The sequence below is a fragment of the Bidens hawaiensis genome, unplaced genomic scaffold, assembly GCF_021521415.1.
Source record: "Bidens hawaiensis isolate Kalapana, Puna unplaced genomic scaffold, B.hawaiensis_p1.1 tig00026235_1, whole genome shotgun sequence".
Taxonomy (NCBI): domain Eukaryota; kingdom Viridiplantae; phylum Streptophyta; class Magnoliopsida; order Asterales; family Asteraceae; genus Bidens; species Bidens hawaiensis.
Genome location: NW_027494229.1, coordinates 273,052 through 286,125, shown reverse-complemented (window position 1 = coordinate 286,125; position 13,074 = coordinate 273,052).

The window sequence follows — 13,074 nt, the reverse complement described above, 5'->3', positions numbered from 1 at the left end:
CGGTAAACACAACCCCAGCTACTGGGGGGAACACCGGTGAATACACGATTTTTACGAACACTACCCCGGCTACCCAAGCCGGGGAAAGTGCAGTAAACAATCCTCCCCTGGGATTCATTGATACCCAGGTGGAGAAATAACAGACGAGGCTTCCCTGACAAACACTAGATCAAGTTAAAGCTTGGGCGGAAGCACGTCAGAAAGAATTCCAAGCCGAGTTGGACGAACGTTTACGTTCACTCCAACAACCCAATGATGAATTCGGAAGCACTCGACAACAGCTCAACATGAGCAATGATTGCGAGTATTTGGATGATGAAGATTGGGAAGAATCTGACAGTGACGCAAACCCTCGTCATAAGGCAAAAGGGAAGCGTAAAGAAGCAGACTTCCACTCGAGAATAAATTTCGAGGGAACCTTCAAACCAAAGAACACGGGGGGAAACCCACGTGACTTCTCCAAAACTTTCAGACCAACTGTTGCGAATGCGGGAATGTCCAAATTTGCAAGGGACATTGCGGAAGCAATCGCTCCAAAGAGTGCCAAACAGATGTCCAACATAGGCACTTACGATGGCATATCTGACCCGGACGATCACCTGAACAGATTTATAGCGGGGGCAACTGTCAGTAATTGGACGGAACCCACATGGTGTTACATGTTCCAGATGACGCTCGTGGGGGCAGCCAGAGCGTGGTTTGATCGTCTACCGGTCCACCACATCTATGATTGGGCAGACTTCCAGCACAAGTTCAGCCAGCACTTCAGTCAACAAAGAAAATATACTGAAGAGCAATGGACGATCCTCAACTGCATCCGAGAGGAAGACGAATCTTTGCTAGACTTCATCACTCACTTCAACTCAAAGAAGCTAAGTCTGGGCACTATTAGCGAAGATCTTGTTCGCGCCGCTTTCATCCAGGGTGCTGAGTACCCAGAGCTCATCCGCACGTTGACGGGTAAAGATGGCATGCCATCCACGTGGGATGCCATCATGACGGCAGCTAAACGTTTTGCCGAGACGGAGAAGCAACTGGGTAGAAATCTTCCCCAGAGCACAAACCTCTACACGCAGAGAACAAGAGAAAATAACGTCCGTACCGCCCGACAAAATAAAAAAGGAAGCTTGGTATTTGGCAGTCAAGGATAAACTTTGACACCTCATCCAGTTCTCGCCCTCTCTTAGGCGGAAGGGACAACACGCACTCGTCGAACCGGAATCCCAGATGGACGCCACTCACCAAAAGCGTCACCGAGATATTTGCCACCGAGAAACTCCCATGGCCAAAGGCTCCAATAATCCGACAGCGTCATAACGCTGATCAGAGCAAATCCTGTGACTTCCACGGGACAAAAGGCCACACCACGGAGAAATGCACATCTTTGAAGGATATCGTCGAAACATTCGTCAAAGATGGGAAACTCACACACCTCGTGGCGTCAATCAAGAACGGAGGGAGGAATGACAATCGGTACAAGGGCAATGGACGAAAGCCCGTCGACATCAACATTCACATGGTTCATGGCAACGTCAGAAGAAGAAAACGACGAACAACAGAGCCAAGTGCGTGGAAGGAAGCTGAAGTGCGCTTCCCGCGTGTGCCAGGAGGGCCCAACAAAGAAGGCCCCATAGTCACCAAAAGCCAGCTGGGGCACTACATCACCTCCCGCACTCTTGCTGATAATGGCGCTTCGTCAACGGTCATGTATAGGCAGTTCTTCGACAAGCTAGACGACGAAGACAAAGAACGCCTAGAAACGGTTTACGCCTCGATGGAAGGGTTTGACGGCAGCACAAACACCCCCTTGGGTATCCTATCTTTCCCCGTCACTCTCACGGACGGGAAGTACTCCCGCACAGAAGACGTGGACTTCGTTATAATGAGGATGCCACACCACACATACGACATTCTCTTCGGGAGAGATGGGATGGCAAGATTTAATGCTGTGGTGTCTTCGGTCCATGGTATGATGGGATGGCCAACAGCTGAGGGCGTCGCGATGATCACGGGTATTCCCCAGGTATGCATCGCATCTGTCTCATCTAATCCCAAACCAAAGATGGCTAAACCAACAACCTCTGAGCCAGAAGAATGGGCCTTCAATGGCAAATACCCTGACCAGGCTGTTACCATTGGCCCAACGATCACTAATCCCACACGCACCTTACTCAAACGCTCGTTGCAAAAAAACGCCGACATCTTTGTGTAGACACCAGCTGACATGACTGGTGTACCTCGAAGTAAGGCTGAGCATAAGCTCAAGTGTGACCCGGCGTTTACGCCGGTCATACAAAAGCGTCGCGTAATGGGTGCTGAGCAGGCTAACGCGTGTAGAACCCAAGTCAAGGAACTCCTTGACGCAGGCATCGTACGCGTTAGTAAATATCAAACATGGGTTGCAAATCCCGTCATGGTACCGAAATCCAACAAACAATGGCGCATGTGCATCGATTTTAAAGACCTAATAGATTCATTAGCACCGTTTCGCCTTAAATGTTTCCTTGATGCGTATAAAGGATACCATCAAATCCACATGGCTGTTGACGATCAGGATAAAACCGCATTTCAGACGCCCGATGGCACATTTTGTTACCAAATGATGCCATTCGGACTAAAGAATGCCGGATCCACATACCAACGCCTGATGGACAAAGAGTTTCATGCCTAGATCGGGAGGAACTTAGAGGTTTACATGGATGACTTGGTCATCAAAAGCCTTGAGCCAGAAGCGATGTTGAAAGACATCGAAGAAACTTTCAACACGCTCAGAAAAATAAACATGAAGCTCAACCCGAGCAAGTGTTCCTTTGGGATGGAAGAAGGGAAGTTCTTAGGAGTCATCATTACCAAAGATGGCTTCAGGGCGAACCCTGAAAAGGTCGAAGCCATTATGAAAATGGAATCACCTACTACCATCAAACAGGCTCAGACACTGAATGGACGACTAGTCGCACTTAACCGCTTTTTGGCAAACCATGCGGATAGGTCGTTCCCATTCGTGTCAACATTGAGAAATTGCTTGAAGAAAACGCACTTCCGATGGACACCAGAAGCGGAAGCAGCTTTTCAAGAGATTCGGTCACGCTTGATCGAACTCCCAACGCTCACAGCACCAGAAGTGGGGGAGGAATTAATTCTCTACCTCTCCGCCACAGACAGAGCAACCGGGGCAGTCTTACTAGTAGAACGAAAAGGCATCCAGATGCCCATCTACTATGTAAGCCGCGTCTTAACAGACGTGGAAACCCGGTACTCTACCCTGGAAAAATTAGTCTTAGCGCTTGTACAGGCTTCAAGCAGGCTAAGACGATATTTCCAAGGTCACCCAATCACCATTCTTACCAACTTCAAACTTGCAAACGTTCTAGGCAAACCCGAATTGTCAGGGCGCCTAGCTAAATGGGCAATTAAGTTGGGGGAATACGCGATAAAGTACAAGCCAAGACCAGCCATAAAAGGCCAGGCCTTGGCCGACTTTATTGCGGAAGTCCCCGCATCGCGGGAAAAAGAGTGCCAGGAAGAGGCTCAACCCTCTCCAGCACAAGACATTAACGATGTCTGGCGACTCTATACTGATGGAGCAGCCAACAACGAAGGTTCAGGCGCAGGGTTGAAACTAACTAATCCAGCAGGCCAAGAATACACTTACGCTATTCGGCTGGACTTCCTAAGTACGAATAACGAAGCAGAGTACGAAGCATTCTTGGCCGGATTAAGAATTTCGCGTAAGATGGGGGTGAAAAACTTGGAAGCCCACGTGGATTCCATGCTAGTAGCCAGCCAGATTAACGGGACGTACACGGCCGTGAACGACACGATGGCCCTGTACCTCGCACAAGCAAAAACCCTTATGCGCGATTTAACGATTGCAAAGTTGTGCACATCAAGCGAAGCGAAAACAAATCTGCGGATGCGTTATGCAAGCTTGCATCGTTAGCCTTCACCCACTTGGGAAAGGACATCCGCGTTGAACTTCTTGGAGCACCATCAGTCCCGCACAAGGAAATTTGTGTCATCCAAACCGGCATGGAAACATGGATGACACCAATCATAAATTACCTTGCAGCGGGTATACTACCAGAGTCAAAGACACAGGCAAGAAAGATACGCTGTAAATCACTGAACTATCAACTTGTTGACGACATACTTTACAGGCGTAATTTTCTTGGCCCACTCCTCAGATGCGTTGACGACCAAAATGCCGACTACCTCCTAAGGGAAGTACACGAAGGCATCTGTGGAGTACACGCAGGTCCACGCGCAGTTGTAGCTAAGCTAAACAACGCGGGATACTTTTTGCCGGGGATGCATACGGATACGCTGGCCTACATCAGAAAATGTAGATCCTGCCAGCTCTACGCACCCAACACGCATCGCCCGAAGAACGAACTTGTTCCAGTCACTTCTTCATGGCCATTCCAGAAGTGGGCCGTCGATGTGACAGGCCCATTTCCCACAGCAGCAGGAAACGTTCAGTTCCTAGTGGTAGCCATCGACTACTTCACCAAGTGGATAGAAGCAAAACCCCTAGCCCAAACAACCGCAAAACATATCAAAAAATTTATTTGGGAATTTATTATTTGTCGTTTTGGACTTCCACAGAATTTGGTGAGCGATAACGGCACCAACTTTGCTGACCAGAAGCTACAAAAGTGGCTGAAAGAGCTTCAAATCACCCACACCTTTACCTCAGTGGCACACCCGCAGGGTAATGGTGAGGTGGAAAGAGCAAACAAAAGCATCGCCGACGGCATAAAGAAAAGACTCTTGGAGCATAGATCTGGCTGGGTGGACGAAGTTCCACACGTCCTTTGGGCAAATAGAACGCAGAAAAAGGCAAGCACGGGCGAAACCCCGTTCAGCCTCACCTATGGCACTGAAGCCATGGTTCCAGTCGAGATCGGTCTACCCTCTCCAAGAGTCATGACTCAACCAGAAGACAATGATGCTGAAAGACGGTTAGACCTTATGCTAACCGAAGAGCGCAGAGACTTAGCCGCAGCGCGTGAAGAGAACTACAAGCGACAAATGCAAAAGTACTACAACACGCGGGTGAAACTCTGCAACTTCAATGTCGGGGAGTACATACTGCGTAACAACGAGGCTTCAAATCAGGAGCGCCCAGGAAAGCTGGCCCCGGTCTGGGAAGGGCCATACATTATTAAAGAAGTTCTGGGAAAGGGCACATACCGGCTCGAAAGGCTCGATGGCACCCCCATCCCAAGAACATGGAATGGAGCTCAGTTACGTAGATGTTACATGTAGATCAATTCCAAACTTGTAAAGAAAAGGCCTAGAGCCACTTCTAATGGAAATGATTCTCCTTATCACATTGATGTTGATAGCCTTGCCTTTATACTTATGAACTGACCACACTGATATGCCGGTATTCACCGCATAAATAAGTGAGGGAGGAAGTAAGTCGTTGCGTGTGGAAAGCGGCACAACCCGCATAAACACAAAAACATCAAAAATTTCTAAGGGGAAGATGAGGAAAACCTTCACGCAGGTCGGACATAGATGAAGTTTGGTCATCCTACTAAGTGAAAGTGACGGTCCTACCCGCACAATCATGATAGAGGAAACAGAACATTAACCTATTATCTGACACGCGTCGAAAGGTTAACTTATTCGAAACACTTAGAAAATTTCTAAGTTAAACTAAAATATGCATGAACAAATCATATAATGTTTACAAGGCAAGGCATTAACAAAACATTTATATTCACATTAAAAGCTGTTCAAACATTACAAAATGGCCAGGTATCTACCCGCCTACAAAAAATATAAATCTAACCTAACGGCTGGGAGGAATCTCAAGATTCAGGCTTCGGGACCACTCCCTCCAAACCCACTTGAACCCGCACCATCAGTTGGCTGCGGCTGTTCAAGGAAAGATTTGAGAACAGCTAGCCCGTCATCGGTAGCAGCAACTTCGTTCACCTTCTCCACAACCGGATGAGAAAAAGCAGCATACTGGTTCACAGCTTGGTCGTAGGCAGCTTCAGTGTCAACATCATGTCGAGGAAATTTGGAAGGCGGGATGCCTTTCTCTGCAAATCCTAGACCAAGCAAGAATCCAGCTTTCTCTCCATCCTCATGAGAAGCGTTGAGGGCTGCACTCATGGCATCATCATAGGATGTATTCGAGAAAATCTGATGCACAACCTACAAAAAAAAAATTTCTAAGTATAAAGAAAAAGAGCAAAAAGCAAAGAGTTGTGGAGCTATGCGTACCTGCGGCAACGCTTCTCGTAGAAGCCAGTCCTTATTGGACAGAGCCTCTTGAAGGGTAGCGTGAGCTTGATCGCGTGCGCGTTCGGCCTCATTCTTGTTTAAGTTGGCGAGCAGCACTTCCTTGGCAGCAGCCTCCTCAACGCTTTTAAGCTTGCGCTCAGTGCGATCAAGCACACCCTTCTGATCCAAGGGCTCATGTAGCTTCTTGGAATCTTCCAAAGCCAAAGCCTCATGAGCCTGCTGAAGCTTCTCCAGTTTAGCTTTTAATTCTTCATTCTCAGCGCGCAGAGGCTCAGCAACGGCTTCAGCTTTGGTGGCCCTTTCAGTTGCATTATGCGCAGTTTTCTTAGCCAACCTAAGCTGTTCGTTAATAGCTTGGGTAGCCTTGGAACGGCCCTCATGCCTAGCTTGAATTTCGGCTTCAAGATCCTTGAAGGCCTTCTCTTTCTCCGCAGCGGTGGCGGCAAGCTTCTTGTTCTCCTCCCGCAGCGATCGCACCTGAGCCCCCTCCAAGCTACGCGCAATCTTTAACTTGTCGTTTTCACGACAAAGTAACTCGACACGTGGCTGCATCCGGGCGAGAAGGATTCGGAGCTCGTTGGACAACCTGCCCTCCTGGTAGCTAGCCATTGCCTCCCCCAATGCACCGCTTGGAGCGGCATGGCGCGCCCAGTCGATGCAGTCTGCAGCCGTCCGGAGGGTTGTTCCCCGGCGGATATTCCACCTTGGAGCATAAACCTCATTGGAATCCGAAACTGCAAAAACAAAAAACAGTTAGGAAAAAATGACAAGAATGGATAACAGGCCAAAGTAACCCCACGCACCTGTAGGGTCGATAACAAGCCGATAGCCGCTAAACCCATCACCCGAACCTAAAGGATATCCATCCAAGAGGTCAAGGAGATGGGAAGGAGGCAAAGATTGGACCCCCTCATCAACAGAGGTAAGTCTAGAGGCCCTAACTCCAAACATACCTGAAGAACCGGCCAAGGACGAGGTAGTCGCTGACGCCGAATGTGACACTGCAGAAGCCATTGAGGAAGAGACCATCGGAGATGAACTCATTTGAGATGAACTCATAATCGTGGTAGCCGCCGCAGATGAGCTCGTGGAAAAAGTCACCGCCGGCCTGGTGAATGATGTAGTAAAGATGGCACTGACGGCCGGCGGAGAAGTTGAACTGCTCAACGCAGCAACGAAACTGGACGCCATCGTCGGCACAGCAGCCATGACAGATGACGTCATAACCGGAACAGCTGCTTCAACAGTATGAGCAACTGAACCAGTACCAGAAACAGGCGCAACCGCCTGGGTCATCGCCTCGGATAGGTTGACCAAACCTATCGTCGTGGGTCCTGAACCGCTTCCTCCCGCACCGCTCTCGAAAGCAGATAAGTCCACTTCAGCATGAAGAAAAACAAAAGATATAAAAAACAAAGGCGGAAGGAAATGCGGAAAAGGTACACAAAAAATATACTTACGGGTTTTCTTAATCTTGAAAGCCCTGACAGGCGGAGATGGACCCAATGGAACTGGCCTCTTCACGCCAGTCACCGTCGCAACGCTTGGTGCCTCGGAAGTGACTGTCTGAACCTCTGAGGCAATGGTTGCGTCACCACCACCAAGGTTCCCCACCGCCTCCTCACTTTCAGTCTCGGAATCAGACTGATTCCCCAGGTCAACTAAGGAAGCAACATTCGCTTTGCCCTTCACGCCAGCCGCCTTCTTTTTCCTCACAATGAAAGGCCCATCCGCGGATCCCTCATCAGAAGATGACAAGATCAGAGGAATTCCAGCAGAAGTTTGAGCATGAAGAGGACGAGGATTAAAAAACTCCTTACCTGGCCGAGTGGCGCTTAAAATCTCGTGGCCTGGCGGGTAGACTTCTACAAATCTATCCGCAGTCTGATCCAAAATGGGCAACTCGTTCTCATCGAGATCACGAGTACCCAACCGTGCGGGACCACCAGTCTCCCGCGGGTGCAAGAGCGACTGTAAGTTGTTCCCTTCTGAAATAAAAAGATAACAATGTTAGAAGAAAATCCTAAACCAACACAAAAGACGGAGCATACCATAAGGAATATAGTTCAAACCGTATTCAAGGACGATGGGTATTTGTGGCGTCCCAGACCCGGCATCCTTCCACACGCGGCTCATCCCAAGCATCACCATCTCAGACTCCGCGAAGCGATAAACCGGAGTCTGAATATGGGAGATCTTGGTGAACCATTCCGTCTCCTGGTAATTGGAGGCGTGAAGGTTAGGAAGGGCCCTCCCATTCTTGAATGTCATCGCGATGGGGACGACGCGAGCGGAGATGTTGAAAAACTCCCGCTTCCAAGAACGAAGACTACGCTCAGTAGCGCAGATCTTCAAACCCTTGATCCGAGTAACAAGGGTATACCAACCCTGGATGCACCTCCAAGTGTAGAAGGTCATCAGGCGGTCGACGCGAGGCTCGATACCCAAACTACGGCACACCCATTCGAAATGGCGAACTTTGGCAATTGCCATTGGGTGCACCTCCGTCAAGTGAACACCGTGTTTCTCCAGAACACGGTACACGAACTTCGTTAATGGGAATCTTAGATTCCCATATAGGAAGAACGAAGCGTAGACCCCTATCTTGCCATTAGCGGCGTCGTATACGGTCTGGTTGGCCTCCGGGAACTCTGGCTCACACGGCTCCAGCATGAACTTCTTGACGATGTAATGGTATACATCGACAGAAAGAGTACACTGGCACTCGCCAGCAGTACTCTTATCGTCCTTATCGGACGTGGACGTCGGGTTCTCGAGGTAAACGTCGGACTCCTCGACGTTAACCTCGGGGTCATGAGTAGAAGAAGACATTTTTTAAATGTTAATGAAAGAAAGCGGTTTCAGGAGAATGCTCGCCGGAAAAGATGAGTATTCGCCGGAAATCGCTTAAAACGAAAAGAAAGGTGAAGTGAAGGTATGGGACGAGATACACCCTCTCCCCCCTTATATACTCATCGCAATGAATGCGATGAATTTAATGCGGATGAGAGAGAAAGCGCAGGCGCAATGACACGGCGACACGTGGATAAAGCAAGCTGGCAACAGGTGTCGGAATGGCGCGTCATGAAACTCGCGCCCACGCGCCTGAAAAAGCGTCCTGATTGACCACATGTTGTCACGTCGTCATAAATTCCTGCACGTCCTGAAACCGTTAGAAGATGCCAACGTCCCTTCAACCGTTTGGACTGTCCTTATCCTTTCACCAACTCTCCGAATTCCAAAAAGATTCAAAAATAAGAGGGAATATACCCCCTTACCTTGGAAAGCGAGAAACCATAAGACAAGTGCGGGTACAGTGTCAAGGCGAAACCCTTCACATACTTAGCACTTGCAGGGAATTGAAGCCAAGAAGATACATTGGAAAACAAGAAACCAAAAGACAAGTGCGGGTACAGTGTCAAGGCGAAACCCTTCACATACTCAGCACTTGCAGGGAATTGAACCCAAGATGGATCTTATGGGTCATGCTTGCGGAAAGGGAAATAACACCCCCGTATGGCGGGAACGTTGAGAACTAGATTGTTTGAAGCTTCAAGGTGGAATTGGTTGTTTAATATAACTGATCACTATGTCTAAAACTACCAATACCCCATGGAGAATCTACACAAGTGAAACTCAACCCTCCCGACTTGCGGAGAGGTTACGCACCTACCCGCATCATACCCAAAGATCAGGCAGAAAAAGTCGGGAATTTTCTGCAAGGGACATTAGGAAAACTGCGGGAAGAATCCCCACGGAGAACCTTAAAAAACGAAAACCCCTTTAAAACCCCTTGCTTAAAGTCTAAAAGTTCACCTCACTTATTAACAATTCATGAGAAGAACAATGGACTGGGGGGACTTGAAGAGGTAGGTCCCCCAAAGCCCAGTTGGACCCGCAAGACTCACCTTGAAGAGGCACGTCTGCCCAAAGACCAACTGGATCCGCAGGACCCACCATGCTCAGAGAGATGAAGACCTTACACGCAGTAAGCCAGCAGTTCCCGTAGGAAAGCCTCCCTTGGTACAGTACCCTGCCTGTCCCCGCAGTTGTGGATACAAGCCAAGAAGGAAGGCCACCCGCACTAACAGTAAGGCTACACGCATAAAGCACTAACTCTTAATACTTCAGTAATGTCACCTGAAGGAATGAGCAGGGCGGGAATATTCCCGCCCAAAAGAGCCAGTCCGTACGCTTCTAGAAGATCTTTTGTACTATACCTACCAAGGTATGGACAAATAGACAAGATCTGACAAAAGCGACCCATGAACCAATCACAGGGTGACAGCTCACCGACAATAGTACGAGGAGGAGCACGCTCCAGTACAAAATGTCACTATCAGCCGTTGCCTACCCACCAACTCCCATCGTGGCACGAACATAGCCCATGGTTGGTGGAAAAGGAATATTATATACAGCTGGACGTACCTGCTTGGAAACCTACCTTCGGCTATAAATACTCCAACACCTTGGAACGATATCTTGATCTTCTCTCTAGCTATTTCTCTCAATATACACTAATATCCAGAGCAATCTAGTCTGATTCTCACACCGGAGGGTGGTCACAAGGAGGAACCCCCCCCCCCCTTCTCAGTGACGAGCTTACGGTGCCTGTTTTGCAAGTTGAGAAGAATAACCATCTTTGCCGGACCTAACCCTCGTGGGAAACGCTTACTTAACCCTAAGATTATCCTTAATCTGCCGGGGTCACCTAGTGTTTCTTCAGGTATACTCGACGGACATTTTGCTAAAACCCGATGGGTATCCCCGAAACCCGATAGGTAATTACTCGATAAAAACCCGATGGGTTTGAGACGGGTTTGGGATGAGCTTTATTAATCGGGTATGGGTTTGGGAATATCTAAACCTGTCCCAAACCCGACCCATTGCCATCCCAAATCTCATTTAACACGGTTTGTAAAATAAAATGCATTTAAATTAAATATATCTTTCACCCAAAAACATTTATAAAACATTTAAAAACATTAAAACTAGAGGCTTTACGAGAAACTCACAGTTTTTTTTTGCTTGCCGGATAAGTCCAATGTAATGTCCTGTTATTATATAATTCATGTTAAAATTTATGTTTTAAGTTGCCAACTAAAATATTTGACACTATTATTCGTTTCTTTAAAACGTTTTCTTCATAATTATTCCAAAGTTTTAAGTTTTAAAATGACACATCGGCAATTTCGTTAGTATAAATAGGTTATCACACAAGCACTGAAATTTCCTGACTTATATTTCTATTCTATTCAACAATAACAAATTATAATACATGTATATTTATACAATTTTGCACCAAAAAACACATATTCTTTTACTAGTATTTATATTTCAATATTATTTATTTTTTAAAAAAATAAGGTTTTAGTTGATGGAATATTATAATTTTTATTTTTATTAAGATTTTAGTGTTATTAGTTAGTTTGGTCGGTTTTGTCGGTCTCGCGTTTAACGGTGAACCGGTGTTAACTTTTTGTATGAAACTTCATGTTTTAAATTTTTAAAAACACTTTTTAAGTAAATATATATAAGTTTTATATATTCTTTTACAAAAACACTTTATTCTTCATTGTAGTTATTATTTCTCAAAAATAGCAATTTTAACGTTTTCGTGTCGGTTACCGCGACACGAACCATCTAGAATCAAGTTTTACTATCTTCTCCTCATTTAAAATTTTGTTTTCTTGACCGTTAAAGTTACCGAGAAGCAAACTAAGCCAAAAGAATCACACCAAACACTCTATGCACCAATTATGTATATTCTAACATATAATTTATCATTCTTTTCATATTTGAACACACAATGCCAAATTACAATTTTAACCAATTTTTCAAGTCAACAAGCTCATGTCTTTATTTACTAATCATAACAATACATAGATTGGTAATTTAACACGAAAAAAATGTAATCATACCACTTTAGAAATCAGATGCTTGCTCCTATATGCTATCATCATATTATACCAAACTTGGCCTTTTAAAAGATACATAATCCTGTGTGATTAAATGGTATGCATTTCCTTAATCAAGTCATCATGTATCTCACTCAATTGTAAACATGTTCAAGTATTATATCATTATTCAATTAACTGGAGGTTGTTGAAGTGTTTAACAAATAAAGTTTCTATTTATAGTATATCATTCTTGTCTTAATATTTTTCCAACCATTTTACCATCATAATTCAAGTAAGAGATAAAAATCATTCCTAGTTATCTCATTCATGGATTCAACCATTTCGACAGCTAAGTCATGCTTTCTTTTTCCTCACACAAAACCAAGTTTTTGTTCAACTAAAATAAAAGTTTCCATTTTTAGCTACAGTCAAGTTATCATTTTCTAATACAAACTCAACAATATTGACTATTTCATTCTTATTAGTAATTTAAATTATTATTTTCTCTAACATGAACCTAGCAATTCTGTAAGGCCCCGATCCTTTTGTCCTACTTTAACGTTGATTTACTCATAAACACAGTTTTTAATATTAGAGTGAATTAAAACTTTTTTTGAAATAATTAAAAGGCCAACATTAATTACATAAGTTTTAGAATTTAAACAATATTAAACATGTCTTTAAGTTCAAGCATCATGAATTTAATCTTCAGATGTCAGCTTCTTTATTCTTCTACCATGTGTCCCTCTTCAAGTCAGCTGTCTCATTCTACTCACCCGCAAAATCAGCTACGCTGAGTGAGCTCTAGTTAATCAGGCAACATACAATACATTCACATACTTATATATATATACGTACTCGAGGGTACATATTACATACTTAACTTGTTTGCCTTGCTTCCATACATACATTC